The sequence below is a fragment of the Lagenorhynchus albirostris genome, chromosome 19 (genome assembly GCF_949774975.1).
Source record: "Lagenorhynchus albirostris chromosome 19, mLagAlb1.1, whole genome shotgun sequence".
NCBI classification, from domain to species: Eukaryota; Metazoa; Chordata; class Mammalia; order Artiodactyla; family Delphinidae; genus Lagenorhynchus; species Lagenorhynchus albirostris.
This window is the reverse complement of record NC_083113.1, coordinates 23,731,059-23,750,182: the sequence shown is the minus strand read 5'-3', so window position 1 is coordinate 23,750,182 and position 19,124 is coordinate 23,731,059.

Sequence of the window (19,124 nt, the reverse complement as noted above, 5' to 3'; positions counted from 1 at the left end):
TACTCACTGTCTGAGAGATACTGTCTATGACTGCCTGTGTCAGTTCAGGGCAGTAATAGAAAACTTAACTCAAACTGGCTTAAATAAGAAGGGAAATCTATTGGCTCACATACCAGGCAGCCCAGAGGCAGTGAGGGTTTCAGGGCTGGTTGACCCAGCAGTTTGATCATGGCATCAAGGCCCCAGATTTTCTCTAGCTTCTCTGCATCCACAGTGTCAGCTTCATCTCACTGCCCACCAGAATCACCTGGGAGCCTTAAATGATCACCCCCAGCTTCTCTCTAACCAGTTAAGTCAGAGTCTCTGTGAGTGAGGGCCTGGGCCAGTGGTTCCCAAACTTGGCTGCACATAGAAGTACCTGGGGACTCCTACTCCCAACAAACATTGTGATTTAATCTGCATGGGATGTGATGTGGGCATTCCCAGGTGATTCAGCCAAGTTTGGGAACCATTGGCCTAGGCACTGATACACACATACATGCATACATATATTTCTTAACGTCTTTATTGGAGTATAATTGCTTTACAGTGGTGTGTTAGTTTCTGCTTTATAACAAAGTGAATCAGCTACACATATACATATATCCCCATATTTCTTCCCTCTTGCATCTCCCTCCATCCCAGCCTCCCTATCCCACCCCTCTAGGTGGTCACAAAGCACCGAGCTGATCTCCCTGGGCTATGCGGTTGCTTCCCACTAACTATCGGTTTTACATTTGGTACATTTTACTTTTCAATTCTTTAACAGCTTCACTGAGATATAATTTACATGCCGGAAAATTCACTGATTTAAAGTGTTCAATTCCAAGAGTTTTAGTAATGTTTGCAGTGTTGCATAAGCATCACCATAATCTAATATTAGAACATTTTTATTATCTAAATAATAAATCTCTTAACTATTACTCCCCATACTCCTCTGCCCCTATTCTAGCCCTAGACAAACATTGATCTACTTTCTGTCTTAATAGATTTGCCTATTCTTGACATTTCATATAAATAGAATTATACAATACGCAGTCTTATGTGACTGACTTCTTTCACTTTGCATGTTTTTTAGGTTCATCCATGTTGTAGCATGTTATCAGTACTTTATTCCTTTATATTGCTGAATAATATTCAGCATATAGATATACCACATTTTATTTTTCTGTTCATCTATTGATGGGTATTTGAGTTTTTTTCACTTTGTGGCTATGAACAATGATGCTATGAACATTCATGTACAAGTCTTTGTGTGGATATATGATTTCATTTCTCTTGGGAAGATACCCAGGAATGAAATTTCTGGATCATCTGGTAACTCTATGTTTAACATTTTGAGGAATCGCCAAACTGTTTTCCAAAGCATCTGCACCATTTTACATTCTTACCAGTAATGTATGAGGATTCCATTTTCTGCACATCCTTTCCAACACTCGTTTTTGTCTGACTTTTTCATTATAGCCTGTCTAGTGGATGTGAAGTAGTATCTTATTGTGGTATGCGTTTCTTTAATGACTAATAATGTTGAGCATCTCTTATTGGCCACTTGTATATCTTCTTTGGAGAAATTCCTATTCAGATATTTTCCCTTTTTAAAATTTGTCTTCTTATTATTGAGTTGTAAGAGTTCTTTATATATTCTGGATACAAAGTCCCTTATCAGATATATGACTTGCAAATATTTTCTTCCATTCTGAGAGCTGTCTTTTCACTTTCTTGATGGAATCTTCTGTAGACAAAATAATTTTCATTTTGAAGAAGTACAATTTATCAAGTGTTTCTTTTATTGCTTTTGTTTTTGGTCTTGTTTCTAATAAATCATTAAACATTGGCATATTTTACAAAACTTTCCCCTGTGATTCTAATATAAAGCCAGGGTTAAGAAGTCTTGCCATAGACTGTTTATAGCTTTCCCAACTCTCATTACTCTCTCTCACATTGCCATAAAAACAATCAAACCCCGGTACTGAATATTGTCTGTGAAAACATCTTGTTTGTTTAGTAGTATCCTTGTTTATTTTCTGTCTTCTTCCATTAGAATGTCAGCTCCATAAAAACAAATACTTTGTGTGGTTTTCTGTTGTATTCCCAGCACTGGATCTAGCACATGGAGGCCATCAGTAGAAAGAAAAAACATGAATGTGCCTAAGAGCTGATCTTCCCCTAGCCATCCTCTAGTACCATCCCACCCCAGCTGGCTCCTTGTCCTTTATTCCCAATTTCTGTTGTTGTTCTACCACCCTCTTCTTCACCCAAACCAGTGTCTGGGAGTTTTCCTCACCCTCCACCAAATCCTACTGCTTCCTTACAGAGAGAGTTGTAATTCTCCACATATTGCACTGCATTGCAATCACTCCTTTACTTTTCCATCTTCTCACCTTGCTGTGAGTTTCTTGCGGGCTGAGAGAGATGGAGTGCTCCTGGCTTTCTATCCTGAGCATTTCACTCAGCACTGAGCATAAGCAGGATCTTAACATGGCTGCTGAATTGAATCACATGCTAGGGATGTGGACTCTGGATCTGTGAATTAGACCCTGTAATCACGAGCCCTTTTAACTGCAGCCCCAGGACTGTTCTTTTGCTCTGATGAGAGTTGAGTGACTGATTCTCTGATGAGATGTCAGTGACTGTGAAGAGGTGGAGAACTGTATTAGGGCTGGAATTTTGATGTGGAGGGAAACCCTCCAGCGACTGAGAGAACTGTGCATCTCTGTAAAGAAAATATCAAATACTCTTCCAAAACATCTGGTGAACTTCTTTGAAGTGACAGCAAGATGTAAAAATTAGCACATGAATGAAGAATGTTCCAGTGATAAATGATCAAGATTAACCTCACCAGAAGGCTCAGTCTTCCTGCGACAATGGAAGAACAGGGTGGACGGGTAAACTGGAGAGGCCGGGGAGGGCGGGTGTAGGGGGAGGGGAGTCATGTGCCTTGGAAACTGCAGTATTTCAGCCTGTCAGGTTCCAAGTGGACCCTGGCAAAGATGAAAACAGCTGGCTCAGAATCAGAGGTCTGCTGCTCCCATTTTCTTTTCTTTTTTTTTTTTTTTTTTTGCGGTACGCGGGCCTGTCACTGTTGTGGCCTCTCCCGTTGTGGAGCACAGGCTCCGGACTCTCAGGCTCAGCTGCAATGGCTCATGGGCCCAGCCGCTCCGCGGCATGTGGGAACTTTCCGGACCGGGGCACGAACCCGTGTCCCCTGCATTGGCAGGCGGACTCTCAACCACTGCGCCACCAGGGAAGCCCCTGTTGCTCCCATTTTTAATGTGTTGCCTTGAGGAGACTCAATCCAACCTGAACCTCTTTTGGGCCTGAGGAAGCAGCAAGAGGGAAACTCACTGAGTCAGGTTTTTCTCTGGTGGTTTTTTTATTTTTTTGCGGTACGCGGGCCTCTCACTGCTGCGGCCTCACCCGTTGCGGAGCACAGGCTCCGGACGCGCAGGCTCAGCGGCCATGGCTCACGGGGCCAGCTGCTCCGTGGCAAATGGGATCTTCCCAGACCGGAGCACGAACCCGTATCCCCTGCATCGGCAGGCGGACTCTCAACCACTGCGCCACCAGGGAAGCCCTCTCTGGTGGTTTTTAAAACACAGAGAAGGAGTTTATTTTGATCAGAATAAAGAAAACGATTGAACCAGGTAAACAAACTATTCTGCGTATGCGTAATTTCCACAATGTGATATTTAATTGTCACAATTTTCTCTCTACAACCACGTCTGTGATCGTAGGATTGACTGGATGACTCTGTGAAGCTGAGGTAGGGGCATGGGATGGAGCAGCTGTGGTAATAAGCGTGTGTTTCTGCAGACACCCAGGGCTCTGTGCCGGATGGCTTCCATCCTTGGGACAGGCCAGAGGTGCTGGGAGTGAATGCAGCCCTCAGTCCATGATGGATGGGGTTTGGAGGATAAATAACCCGGCTCCCTCTGGGGACTGGAAGAGATGATGCTGAGGCACGTTCCACATGGTCTCACAGCATTTTCCAGTGACAGTGAACTCCAGTGGCCCACAGTTTGATGATATGCTCTTTATTGGCTGCCTTCTCTTCCCTGTCTCACTTCCATACTCCTGGGACTACTTCCCAGGCAATCCATGCCCTCAGTTGCCTGTGTCAGGATTTGCTTCCCGCCTAAGACAACAGTATAGTGGAAAATGCACTTTGGCCCTTTTCCCTTGTGTCTGATGGGTTTGTTCGCCATCTCCTGGGGCATGAGGACTGAGCGTCCCAGGCAGAAACCCAAAGTCTCTGAGCTGTATGAGTGCCCAAGGAGACAAGGACCGTGAAGTCGAGCCATGTAAAAATTACATGAGCTTGCTTTCGACACCATCATTTGTCTCAGCAGGTTTCTTGAGTGAGCAGGGCCAAATGCTGTATGCAGCTTAGCTTCAAGGGTGACACCAGCCAGCAGACACTGCAGCTGTGCCTGTCTATGCAGATGTTGCCAGCGTCCATAGCTAAGCCTCTGTTTTATAATCCTTGCTGGCTCTTTCTGGGAGGAAGCAGATTTTTCTTATTGAGACACAAATAATGAGAGAGAAAAAAAGCTTTTTGATTTTATTCATTTCCCTTTGGGATTGTTGGGTCTTGGATTATGTTGCTTCTCCCTGGACCACCAGAAAGAAGATGTAGTAGAAAGGGCTTTTAGAGTTTAGTGCAGTCAAATAGTCTGATTTTTAAAGAGAAGATGGAAAATTGGATTTTTATGTGAAATCCCTTCATTTTAAAATGTTAGCTCCTTTCTCCTTCCTCCCTCCCTTCTGTTCTTCCTAAACTGTACAGGCCAAGACAGAATTACAACAAAACAAAACAAGTCTGTTGGTTGACTCAACACTTGAGTAACCAGTTTGTGACCTCTGACCTATCCAGATACGTGGGAACATTGTGGAACAGTGTAAGTGGAAAGTGAAAAATTGACCTCTGTGCAGTGAAGAAGTGTTTGCTGAGCTGTTTACTCCACGCCCATCACTGTGCCAAGCCCTGGGATTCAGGAGCGAATGAGAAACAGTCCTGGTGTGCTGAGGTCTCTCATCTAGTGGAAGAGATTTTTAATTTGGCTCAAGCAAAAAAAGGGAAGTTACTGGAAGGAACCTGTGAACCTGTGGCTCTCATGGAGCCCATGGGCAGCCAGGCCTCATGAGAACCTGGAATCAGGGTCTGGAAAATCAAGGCACTCTCTCTTGAACCCTCATAGTCTCCCAGTTCCTTTCTCTCTCTCTCTCTCTCCCCGACACGCCGGCTTTCTCTGTCAGGCAGGCACGTGGACAGACATGGTCTCTCCATAACTCCTTACATCCCTCTTTTCTGATCAAGCCACAGACCAGGTTGTCTCCGGATCCAAATGCCCAGGAGACAGCATTGGGTGGTGCCACTTCCTGGTCCAGTCACATTCAAACATGGCTTCTAGGGATATATCCCTTTGGGTTGATGGGGGCAAGTTTTCATAGAAAGGGGACACTGTCATCTAAAGGGGCCTCCTACAGGAGAACAAACACTTCATTCATTCAACAAAGCATTTTGAGGGCCAACCAGCTACCTGGTGTTAATCTAGCCTTTGCTGGAGAGAGAGTCACATAAACACATCCTTCCCTTTCTTCAGGGAGCTTACATTCTCTTGAGAGTAGAGAGACAAGAAAAGAAAGAAAGCAGCTTGACACAGTGGCAAGTATCATGAGGGACATGCAGCGGCTGTGCTGTAGAGAGTGATTGGGGAGGGGCTGTGGAGGGGGAGACCTGCAGCTGTGGAGGAAGGCCGGTCAGGACTGGCTCTCTGAGGAGCTGACATTTAATCTGAGATCTGACAGGTGAGAAGGAGCTGGCGTAATGCGGTCAGATTTACGCTTTAGACAGATGACCCTGGCAGGAGGAAAAAAAGGATTTTTCTCTCTACAACCTCAGGAAACAAAGCTCACTAATTCAACTTGCCAACAGGAAAGGATTTTAACAGGGTTGTATACCAAGGTGACCTTGTCATCTTCAATCAGCCCTGACTTATTTGCATCTTTGAGCAATAAAAATCCACTCTTACCTATGCAGTATTTTAGTTCATAACATATTTATTCTCCAAGAACTTCTTTGAGGTGGTCAGGGCAGAACTCTGCCTCCGTTTCACAGGAGAGGAGATGGGGACTAAAAGAGACTGTGTCATTTACCTCAACCAGTAGGTGAGGAACTAAGACCTTTCCCCCGCCAGGCCACTCTATCAAGTGCCTTGGGTCACATTACTCAGTAGGAAAGTGCCACTTCAGTCCAGAATCATGGTTTCCTCCTGTGATTCCTTGCAGTGGAATCAGTAAAAATGTGAGCCTGACTACTTTTCTTTTAATGTATCTCAGAGCTTAGCAATAAGACCCCAAAACCCTAACACTTTTCCCGCTAAAAAACCCTGCATGTCCAAACCTTGAAAAAAACTATTTTTTAAAAATACTTTTTTTCTCTCCAAGGCAACAGATTCTGATTCTATTGCTGCCATGTGTTATGTGCCTGCAAGCGTAAGAATGGCCTACATATCACCTTGTTTCCTGCACATCCTGGTTTGTGTGCAAAATGTCACTGAGCTATACTTCAGAATCAGTCAGAGAGCTTCTTGAAAATTCAGACCCCTGGGCCTCTCCCCAGACCTGGCAGGTTGGGGTCCTTGCGGGGAAAGGGAGGCTGCCTTGTGTAGGGTTTCCATGCAGAGCTAGGCGGGGCATCCAAAGGGCTCCATCCACAAAGGCTGCAGATTGGTATATCTGTTTGAGCAATTTTCCACTAGATGGTAGTAAAGTTCCATCTAACTTCTGAAAGGATTTTTTTTTTTTTTTTTGAAAGGCGTTCTAACAAACGCTGCATTATTACCCCAATTTTCCAACCGACAGAGGCAAAATGTGCCTTGAGGAAGGGCGGGGGGCTGTTTTCTGATTTGCACAAGGGCACCTTCTGGGCTAGTGGTTACTGCAGGCCTGTGTCTTAGGACAAAGTGCTGGTGAAAAGCCCCAAACCTATATTTCTAAGAGTGTGTCTTGAAGAACACAAGTTCCACAGGATTTTAATAGGTGTATAAACAAAGGCTCTGTGGGTCAAATATGCTTATGTCTGAGGAGTCTTACAGCAGAGACACAGACCCAGTTTGTTAAACCCAGGTTGGCCAGTGTGAAGCCATCAGAAAGGTAGCATTTCCAAAGTTACCCGACCATAACCAGTTCCTCAGGGGCCCTGGCACTGCCCAGAATTCTCTCTGGGAAACATTCGGTAAGGATTTGACCCTCGTGAACTGCTGTGAGGGAGTCACTGGGAAACTGTGTCTACAGACATTTTGCCCCCAGGAGGTTGAGTTTGAGACAGTGTCCTTTGAGATCCAACTCTCTTTAGTTCCCAAGTTCAGATAGAATTTGGATAGGGCATTCAGATAGGAAAAGCTAGCACCTTACCTGAGTCTGTTGATTCCTAAGTTTTTTAGAGTGAGAAGTGGGAGTTCACACAGGGAAGGATCTACCTGGTACTCTTGGCTCCTAAGTTCTGATTGTCAGAGGTTGCAGACTGAGGGATACAGATATTCAGAAAGGAAAGGGGGCCACACTCCTCTAAAGGCCTGGTTTTTTTTGATGCTTAAAATAGAAGACTGGACAGATAGAAAAAACTGCTAATAAGATAGCTTCCAACCTTTCCACAGTCAGCATAAACAGAAGGCAGGGGTGAGTGGAATAACGAATCACGTAGAAAGTCCTGAGAGGAGCCATCTCTCAGGTGCCTCCATCTGAGAAGGGGTCTGAGACACAGTGGGGGAGGAGGGAGGAGGGGAGGGAGAGGGAGAGGGATGGGGAGAGAGACATTCTTCCTGGAGCTTTTTATTTTCCAACTTGGAAGAGAAAGATCACAACTTTCTGTTCTAAGGGGCATCTGGAAGCCCGTCAGGGATGAAAGAAGCCACCTCAGGATAGGTACTCAGACTTCACAGCCAGAGGCAGAACAATTCTTACTCTGAAAAGCAGAAAACAGAGAAGTGGGAGCCCGGGTCCTTGGGCCAGTCTTGGAAGTCAAGGGGCTGGAGGATAGTTGTCAAAACCCAGCACACTGCAGGGAGGGAAATTAGAGACCCTGGTCCAAACAGAGCACTCTTTAATAGGAGAGCCTGTGAGTGCCTGTGAGCTGCAGGTCTGTCAGGCTGGCCCTGCTGCCTGCCTGCCCCTCTGTCAGGTCAGAGGGCTTTCCGCACAAAGAGTATCCATTGGTAAACCCTCTTCCTTTCGAAGCTGACTGTGAGTTAATCGTCTGGCCCTCACGCCGGTTTCTTATGAACAACAAGCACAAACCATATGTCACACATTTGAACAAATAAAGAGTGAAATTTTATCCATAGGACTGTTTGGGCATAGAGGGGGCCCGAGCCTACCAAGTGTGTTGCAAATGACTGCTGGTCATTTTTGAGGTGATTTTTAAGACAGGTAGACAATTGTACAAATTTTAATAGCTGTGATTTATTTTAATGTGAATTAAAAATATATAAAGCCTATGACTTTTTTTTTTTTTTTTTTTTTGCAGTACGCGGGCCTCTCACTGTTGTGGCCTCTCCCGTTGCGGAGCACAGGCTCCGGACGCGCAGGCTCAGTGGCCATGGCTCACGGGCCCAGCTGCTCCGGGGCATGTGGGATCCTCTTGGACCGGGGCATGAGCCAGTGTCCCCTGCATCGGCAGGCGGACTCTCAACCACTGCGCGACGAGGGAAGCCCCCTATGACTTTTTAATAAAGTCATGAAACCTATGACTTTTTTTCTCTTTCTTTTATAAAACTTATCACTTTTGAATTTAGCCAAATCTTAAAAAGTGGTCTGATTTAAAATCAGTTTAAAAATGTTTTAGGTAAATAATAATAGAGGGGATAGAAAGATCTGGACAAAATTGGGAAGGCGATTTGCAAGTGGCTGAAGTTTGGGAAACACTAGAGTGATTGGAAAAGCCTGAGAGTCCTGACGTGTGTTTCTCGTTAGCTGTGTGACCTTGGGCAAATGATTTAGCTCCTCTGTCAGCTGCCACGTTGGGAAACACTAGAGACTATCAGATATTGATTTCCTGCCAAGAGACAGGCCCTGTTCTGTTTGGGGTCCCCAGGGAGTGTCTCAGAGACACCTACCATGGGGTTGCCCTTTCAGGGTCGATGGGGGGCAGGAACAGGAGGCCCTGATGTAGCCGTGCCACTGGTCTTCCCCAGCCATACAAACCCCAGCCCCTTCAGACGCGGCTTCTGAACACATCTAGGAGTTAGCGCTTCAGTGCCACACATCCATTTATAGGCCGTTATTCTGGGGATGTGGCTTCCCTTCTTGGAGCTCCACCCTGGTGTGTGACCGTGCCTCCTACTCTTGTCTGTGAGATGACCCGTGACACCTCCATGAATAACAAGGTAAGAGTGGCCTTAGGAGGCTGTGGTTGTGTCTTGTCTCAACCGCTGTGACTCTGGGCCACGGAGTCAACGGCACTGACCGGCAGTGTCACCTGGGCGAGTGACCTACCCCTCTAAGGTTCACTTTCCAGAAGATAAAACCAAATTTTACCTTCCCACTCGCAGTGGATGAGTGTGCTTGTGTTCCTGTGTGATCTTCAACACTGAATGTAGAATTTTAAAAATTTGCCAATTTGATATTATTTTACTTTTTGTTTATTTATACTAGAGCAGTTGTTTCTTTTCCCCACATGTGTTCGTCACTTTCATTTTCTTCTCTTCTGTGAATTATTTTTGTCCTTTGGCCCTTCCCTCCCCCCATTAGGATTACTAGTGTATTTCTTTTCTTTATTTTCTTTAAATAGTGTATTTCTTTTTGTTTTGTAGCAACTCTTTAAAAAGTAATCTTTACTTAAAAAAGTTCTGCTTAACATTGCTTACAAACATTTACAGAGAGAGAATGAGAGAGAGAGAGAGAGAGATCCAGAGAAGCTGTTTTTTTTTCGTTTTTTGTTTTTTTTTCCAGTACGCGGGCCTCTCACTGTTGTGGCCTCTCCCGTTGTGGAGCACAGGCTCCGGAAGCGCAGGCTCAGCGGCCGTGGCCCACGGGCCCAGCCGCTCTGCGGCATGTGGGATCCTCCCGGATGGGGGCATGAACCCGTGTCCCCTGCATCGGTAGGTGGACTCTCAACCACTGCGCCACCAGGGAAGCCCCAGAGAAGCTGTTTTAAAGTCCTTGTGTTCACTGGCTCTGTCATTTCTGAATCTGTTTTTTTTTTTAAGAGATCTTTTTACATTTTATTTATTTATTTATTTGTTTTTGGCTGCGTTGGGTCTCTGTTGCTGTGCACAGGCTTTCTCTAGTTGTGGCAAGCAGGGGCTACTCTTTGTTGCAGTGCATGGGCTTCTCATTGCGGTGGCTTGCCTTTGTTGGGAGCACGGGCTCTAGGTGCACGGGCTTCAGCAGTTGTGGCACACGGGTTCAGTACTTGTGGCTCACGGGCTTACTTGCCCTGCGGCATGTGGGATCTTTCCGGAGCAGTGATTAAACCTGTGTCCCCTGCATTGGCAGGCAGATTCTTAACCACTGAATCACCAAGGAAGTCCCTCTGAATCTGTTTTTATTAAATGATTTTTATTCTAATTATTCTAGTCATATTTTCTTTTTTCTTTGCCTGTCTAGTAGTTTTTCCTCCAACTTTTTATTATGAAAAAATTTAACATATACTCACCACCTGGATTCTACAGTTCACATTATATTATATTTGCTTTATCACATATCTATGTGAAATGATTTTTAAAATAATGCTGGACATTGTGAATTTTACGTTCCTGATTGCTGGATTTTGTTGTCTTTCTTCAGAGGATGTTTGAGGTAGTCTTGGCAGTTAAGTTACTTAAGGACTACCTTGACCCTTTAGAGACTGGTGAAGCTTTGTTAGGTTGGGCTTAGAATAGCCTTTCCCTGGACTACTTTATCTCTAGTACTAGTGCATGCCCCTCTTGGCTCCTGACTGAACACCCTGCATGTTCAGCAAAACTCTCCCCTGTTCCTGGTGGAGCCAGAACATCCCCCAGCCCAGGCTGAGTTCCCTTGACACTCTATGCCCAGCCTTGTGAGGTTTCTTCCTGCACAAGTGAAATTTAGTGTTTGGCAACAGACTAGAGGGCACCCCTATTCAGAGTTTTGGAATTCTTTGTGTAGCTTTGTCTTTCTAGTTCTCTGCCCTGCAAATTCCAGAAGGCTCAGCCTTCTCAAATTTAATGTCTGAAGAAAGCAGAAGGAATTAACTGAGAATTATTATATCCTATTTCAAAACTGTTGTATATAATTATGTACATTAAATTACAGAAATTATTCAGTGGAGTTCTGCTATCAGCATAAAGTTCCTCTTTACTAAGAGAATAGTGAAGACACTTGGCCTGGTATTGTTCACGTTTGTCTTAGTATGCTGTTTTGTTTAAGTTCTGCAGCTCTTCCTCTGTGTCTCTCATTCTTCTTATCTCTTATACCCTTTTTTTTTTTTTTTTTGCGGTACACAGGCCTCTCACTGTTGTGGCCTCTCCCGTTGTGGAGCACAGGCTCCGGATGCACAGGCTCAGCGTCCATGGCTCACAGGCCCAGCTGCTCTGTGACATGTGGGATCTTCCCAGACCGGGGCATGAACCCGTGTCCCCTGCATCGGCAGGCAGACTCTTAACCACTGCGCCACCAGGGAAGCCCATCTCTTATACTCTTAATTCTGAATGTCTCCTTATGTTAGGGCTTCTCTTTCCTTCTTTTCTTTAAAATTTTTTATAATAAAAAGCTGAAAGAAAACATATATATATATATAATGTATATATATGTTTTATATATAAATGTAGAGAGCATAGCATAACTACTCCCACAATTTTATCACCCATCTTCAACATTTATCAATAGTTGAAGGCTTTTACTCCTAATTACAGAGTACTGTCAGATTTTACATCTACAGTTCCTCTGAGGCAATAGTTGTTAACCTTCGCTGCATATTAGAATCACTGGGGAAGCTTTAAAAAAAACCCTCTATTCCTAGGCCACATTCAAGACCAACTAAATCTGGACCTCTGGTGGTGGGACCCTGGAATTCTTAGTTTATAAATATCCCCAGGGGATTCCAGTGTGCAGCCAATGTGGAGAGCCACTACTCTATCATCTTATGATGGGTCTCCATCAGCTGCACTCCCAGGGAGGTCTTGCTGTCTTCCATTAGGGAATGGTGAGAGCTGTCAGCTGGCCCTTATCATGAGGGGTGGCAGAGTCTGGCTGTGCTTGTGGAAGGCTGTAACTCAGCTCTGCTCTGTGACTGAGTACCTTCTGCTTAGGTGTCACTGGCTGCTATCCTCTATTGACGTGACGGGCGGGAGAAGGGGTTGTTCAGCCCTTTGTGGTGGGAACTGTTACTCCCAAATTAGATTTGGATTATGTTAGGGAGAAATCTAGAGCGTTTTTGATTAATACAGTCAACAACCTCTCCAGCAGCTTGGTGCTACTGACTTTTGGTCATTCCTTCATTTTGCTTTGAGTCTTACAGTAACTGCGTGAGGTGTGTATCATTTCATAGATGGGAAACAAGGATGCATGGCATTAGAGAGCTGTGTGCAAGGTCATGTGCCTTGTTAGTAGGCCCCAATCCAATGCTAGTTCCCAGGGTTTTTCCCTCTTACCCCAGTGCTCTCCTCCTCGTGTGGAGTATCTCTTCTGGACAGGTTATGAGCATGCTGTGGATTCTGGGAGGGAACATGGAATATTACAGGGTAATCATAGTACTCAGCGCAGGAATTTCATTCATGTGGCCATGAGTTCTCCTAACTCAGGGCTATCTCAGTGAAATACTTCTACTGCTAGTCATACCAGGCCTGGTGGGATTTAGGGAAAAATGTCAAATAAATTTAGAGAAAGAAGATGTCCGTGTCAACATTGACAGGAGGGAGAAGCATGCTCACGCACTGCTGTGGGAGAGTTAATTCAGCCACTTTGGAAGGGAATTCGATGGCATCTGTTAAAATAAATGTGTAAACTTCATGACGCAGCAATTTCATTTGTAGATATCCACTCTAGAAAAACACTCACCGGTGCCTGGGGTAGGAAATATAAGCAAGGCTTGTTTGTAATGAAAAATTTGAAACAAGTTAAATGTTTATTATTGTAGAATTACTAAGAACTTAATGTTAAATAAATAATGGCATAAAATTGCTGTGAAATACTATGCACAAGTTAACAATAATAAGTAGATTTATGTGCCCTCATATAGAAAGACGTCTAAGATAACGGTGTAGAGAAAAAAATGAAAGTTGTAGAAATGAAAGTACAACATAAAATCATTCACATAAAACAAAACAGGGCTTCCCTGGTGGCACAGTGGTTGAGAGTCCGCCTGCCGGTGCAGGGGACATGGGTTCGTGCCCCAGTCCGGGAGGATCCTGCATACCGCGGAGCGGCTGGGCCCGTGAGCCATGGACGCTGAGCCTGCGCGTCCGAAGCCTGTGCTCCGCAACAGGAGAGGCCACAGCAGTGAGAGGCCCGTGTACCGCCAAAAAAAAAAAAACAATAAAAAACAAAGGTGAAATAAAATAACATATATATATAAATGCATTAGAGAACTTCTGGAAGGGAGATATATGTTAAATAGGTAACAGTAGCTGTTTCTGAAATAAAGAAAGGGGACTCATCTTGGGGGTGGGTAGTGAAAGGGTACTTAACTCAATGTTTACTATGACCTTAAAAATGAATGTTTTACATATCTAAATGACCATGAGTTACAGCTTCCTTGAAAAACAAGTGAACACCCATTAAGCCAGCCTGGTCTTTTATTCAGTGCAGCCTGTAAGGGCTATGACATTGCCTCTTGAGAAGTGAAATCCTTCGGTGAACTTGGTGGAGCCTGTCTCATCTTTCCCCTTCCCAGACCCATTCTGTGTTTAATTTGGTTCAAGGGCTATCAAATCATACTTACGGGGATCAGGAACAATCTTGTAATTGTCTTGATTTTACCAAAAAGTCAAGTGTGATTCAGGAGGCAGGTGGCACTTGACTTTTCCAGAGTGCTATTCACAGGGGTTCTTGGTTTGCTCCCCGTGCTCTCAGAAGGATGGGTGGGGAGTCACAACACGTTACGTACCTGTAGGCCAAGTTGTGCAATGAAGGAGTTGAGGTTCTCTTTGCAGTCTTGTGAAAACCAAGGTTGGGCTTATGACAGGGCCACCGGGAGAGCATCTTGCTAATTCTCATCATGCCATCCAGGCTACCACCCCTGTTCTCCCCTCCACCTAAAACACTCTCCCAGCTTCTTTCTGCTTAGCTACACAACTCCCAAGTCTCTGATTAGTGTATTTACTCATTGATTTGAAAAGTATTTAAGCTTCTTGAGAGCAGAGAATCTTGTCTGTTTGGGTAACTGAAGTGTTTTAAACACTTGTCATAGTACCTAGCACACTGAATAGTAAATGTCAGCAAACATTTACTTCATGAATGAATGAAATATTTATCAGATTCCCACTGTGCATTTGGGCTGTGCAATGGGGACACAGTGGTAATCACTCCCTGCCCTGGGGGCTCAGTATTATGTAAGAGCAATGCTGGTGCACAACCGGCTTCTTCAAAGAGAGGAAAGGAATCATAGTGCAAACTGAAGGATGAGTAGAGTTTGCCATAAGACATGCTGGGAAAGGAATGCCAGCAGGAGGAAAAGCAAAAGTAAAGGGCTTCAGGAAAGGAGAAGAAATCATAGAAATATAAGTACCCAGGGATGGGAGGAGGGTGACAGGTAGCAGGAGGTGAAGGTGGAGACATGGGCAGGGATGGGTCATGCAGCCCTTGGAAGTCTTGAATTTTGAGTTTCCATAATGTATAATAAAAGGCCTAGTACAGGCCTGCCATATAGTAGACCCAAAATGAGATTTATTGTTGCATATAATTTTACTACTTTTAGAAACATTCCACTCTCACCTAATTTATTTCCACCCACAGTGACATCACCAGTTTTCAGCATCATCGTAGTCTCAATCACATCATGTTATTTTTTTGTCTGCCCAGCAGATTTTTCTTTGGAAATCCTCACACCTTACCACTCCATGTGATTTTGGTGGGCCTGTCAATCATATAGCTCGCTTTGCTCTTTTGGGGGTGGTTACAGCGTTCAAGACTGACCAAGAGTCCAGTTCAGTGTTCGTATTTGGGAGAAAGGGCAGGTGGCCCAGAGAGAGCAGTTCAGAACTTGTATGGGGAATTGACATAGCTGTGAGGGAGGAGAGGGTCTTTCTCTTCTCTATCATTACAATATCACAGAAGAGCAGATCCCAGCCAGGATCTGCCAGGTTTTCTCTTTGTTTCTCCTGTTTCTTCTCTGCTTCCTTCTGTGAGAGCTTCATGTTTGGGAAGGTTCTGTCTGTGGGGCAGTGGTGTCTTGGTGACATCGCTTGCATCTCTGGATCCAGTCATGCCTGAAGCATGAAGTGGAACCACTGTATGTGTAGGAATACAATTCATTGCTCTAATTTATTTTGTATATGTTGGTCTTTTCTCTCTAGATAGATGACACCTACTAGGCAAATTCCAAGCCCAACACTTTTTTTTGTTAATCACAGTGCCCAGGACACTGCTAAGTATACAGCAGGTGCTCAGTAAGTGCTGATTAACACAGTGCCCAGGTCACTGAGTTTGGTAACAATATGAGGGATTATTTCACTCCTGCATTAATCAGTGGGTCTGAGCAATTTGAAATGTAGGCTCATGTTTTAACTTCAGAGAAACTCCATGAACTGAAAAACTGCTCATTGGATTGAATGATTTGTTTGAAATACCATTTTTGCTACTCGCCAGGTAATAAGGTGAAAGTGAAGAAAACACAAGGATGTAATGAAGTTTTTCAGGAGAGCAGAGTGTGGGACCCCCATTTGGCATCGTGCTATGTGTAGGGTATTTCATATTTTCAATTCTTCCTGTCCTGGGGACGCATTTGTGTTTCAGTCTCTCTAATATATTGGAGAGAATGAGACTTGGGGGCAGGAGGAATTGATCACAGTGTTACGGTTCAGGAACATGCTAGTGGCCTCCTGAGCTGTGCTGAGGGATTCACTCCCCTTGCTCTGGCCTGGTTGTAGTTCTGTCAATGTCACTGGCTTTTGGCCCTCAGCCTTTTCTTTATTAGAAAATCCTGGGGAAGAGGGTCCTCCTTGCTACTGATGTTGATGATTTTTGTTGGTTTGTTGCATTGTATACATGAATCAAATTATTAGAATAAATGTAAGCAGATGGTTTTCATATATGCTGGAAAGACATTGAATGTCATCATGTAGGAAGTGAAAGGGCAGTGGATTTTAAATCTCACCACCCTCACCAAGCTATCTTCTTATAGGTGAAAACTAGGCCATCATTTCAAGTTGCCCTGAAGGGGTATAGAGCAGAAAGCCTGCACAGGCTGCCCAGGCAAACCTGCCAAACTACACAGTGAATGGTGGGGCAGGCGGAGTGGTGGGAAACCCTGTTGGCGGCGTCCGTTCAGCCCTTGGCAGCTCCCTTCACGGAGACCCCACCACAGGGGAGGGGCTCAATGGCCTTGTTGCTGCTGTTGCCACTTCACAACTTCTCCTCCTCCTCTTCCTGCCCCTTTTCTTCCCCATCCCCTCCTGCGCTTTCTTTAGACAGGTACAGAGTTGAGTTAATCACACTCCTCAGTCCTTAGCACACTCTCACTGTTGCTTTGAGCAAGGCCCCTCTCTCGTCTTGTACATTTGTTTTCCCTGATTCTCATCCCATTTCTATACCTTTGTCTCTCCTACTGCCCTAGGTACTCATCTTGTGCTTGGTATATGTTCTGGAGAATGTATATTTCCTTGTGATATAGGTAGAGTTCTGGGGTGTGTTTTAATTTCATGACTGAGCTTGTGTTCTAGAGCCTCTCTACTCAAAGTGTGGTCCTCGGCCCAACAGTATCACCTGGAGATTAATAGGAACACAGAATCTCAGGCCCTGCCCCACACTTGCTGAATCAGACTCTGTGTTTTAACGAGATACTAGTGATTCGCCTGTACATTCAAGTTGGAGAAGCTCTGATCTAGCTCTGATTCTGATTTTTCCTTTTTCTACTCAATAATATAAGCTCTATCTGTGTTGCTCTATGTCCATCCAGTTTGTTGCTTCTAATCGCTTCATTTTTGTGATATTCATTCACATTGTTTTCTTCTCCATTCCCCCAGTGATGGACATCTTCTTTGGTTGCCATGGTTATATTAAGTGACCCTATAGATAGGGCCTTGCAGGCTGGAATTGCCTCTCACCAGAGGAAATAGAAAGTTGGGAGCTGTGGAAGGGGCATAAACTGGAAGGACAGAGCAAGGGAGGAGTGAAAAGAGAGGTGCAGAGGTGAGAGAAAGAAGTTTCCGGTTCCTTCCTGAGCCCTGGCTGCCAGGGGGGTCCTTGATGTACTTTCATTCCCTTAAAATGCACTCTTCCTTTTTGTTTATTTGAAAATGTTGCCTTTTTAAATTGTGATAAAATATACATAGCATAAAACTTACAACTTTAACCATTTTAAGTGTATAATGCAGATTCCCCTGGTGGCGCAGTGGTTGAAAATATGCCTGCCAATGCAGGGGACACGGGTTCGAGCCCTGGTCTGGGAGGATCCCACATGCCGCGGAGCAACTAGGCCCGTGAGCCACAACTACTGAGCCTGCGTGTCTGGAGCTTGTGCTCCACAACAAGAGAGGCCATGACAGTGAGAGGCCTGCGCACCGCAATGAAGAGTGGCCCCTGCTCGCCGCAACTAGGGAAAGCCCTCACACAGAAACGAAGACCCAACATAGCCAAAAATAATTAATTAAAAAAAAAAAGAATCCACGTGCCAATGCAGGGGACACAGGTTCAAGCCCTGCTCCAGGAAGTTCCCACATGCCACGGAGTAACTAAGCCCACGAGCCACAACTACTGAGGCCACGCATGGCAACTGCTGAAGCCCATGTGCCTAGAGCCTGTGCTCCGCAATAAGAGAAGCCACTGCAGGGCTTCCCTGGTGGCGCAGTGGTTGAGAGTCTGCCTGCCAATGCAGGGGACACGGGTTCGTGCCCCGGTCCAGGAGGATCCCACATGCCGCGGAGCAGCTGGGCCCGTGAGCCATGGCCACTGAGCCTGCGCGTCTGGAGCCTGTGCTCCACAACGGGAGAGGCCACAACAGTGAGAGGCCTGCGTACCGCAAAAAAAAAAAAAAGAGAAGCCACTGCAATGAGAAGCCCATGCACGCAACGAAGAGTAGCACCCGCTCGCCGCAACTAGAGAAAGCCTGCACACAGCAACGAAGACCCAACACAGCCAAAAAAAAAAAAAAAAAGAAATTTAAGTGTATAATGCAGTGACATTACATTCACTCTGCTGGATAACCATCACCACCACCATCTCCAGAACTTTTTCATCATCCCAAAGTGAAATTTTGTACCTCTTCCCCTTTTCTGAGGTTAGCTTGAGTTGGTTTTTATTCCATGTAAACCACAGACCATAAATAAAACACTAGGTATAGTCCTTGGTCTGTCACCAACTCATAATGTGCTCTGAGACAATTCTGTGGGATAGAAATTACTAATCTGTGGAACTAAGAAACGTATGATTGGATCAGGAATTTTAGCACTCATGGGCTTCAGGTGGCACAGGAAGTCTTTGAAATCAGATGGAGCATTTGGTTTATTAGGACATATATTGTGGGAGAGGACCAATAGCTTTCATCAGCCTGTCAAAGGGTTTCAAGAGCAAAGAACAGTTACTAATTGGTGGGTTCGATGATCTCTTCCTTTTCTTTTTTTTTTTTTTTGCGGTACGCAGGCCTCTCAGTGTTGTGGCCTCTCCCGTTGTGGAGCACAGGCTCCAGACGCACAGGCTCAGCGGCCATGGCTCACGGGCCTAGCTGCTCCGTGGCATGTGGCATCTTCCCGGAGTGGGGCACGAACCTGTGTCCCCTGCATTGGCAGGCGGACTCTCAACCACTGTGCCACCAGGGAAGCCCTGATCTCTTCCTTTTCTTGAAATTAGCCCTAGGGATACACTGCTACTTAAAACACAGTCCCTCCTTCAGTGAGTGCAGTTTTCAGAGAAGACTGTGGGTGGTGGGCTGGGAACTGGGAAGTGAAGGCCACTGAGGAAGTCAGTCTGGCCAGAGGGGGCCACCTTTGGGCTCTGTCAGAAGACCAGTCCTGTTTTCAGCAAAGGCC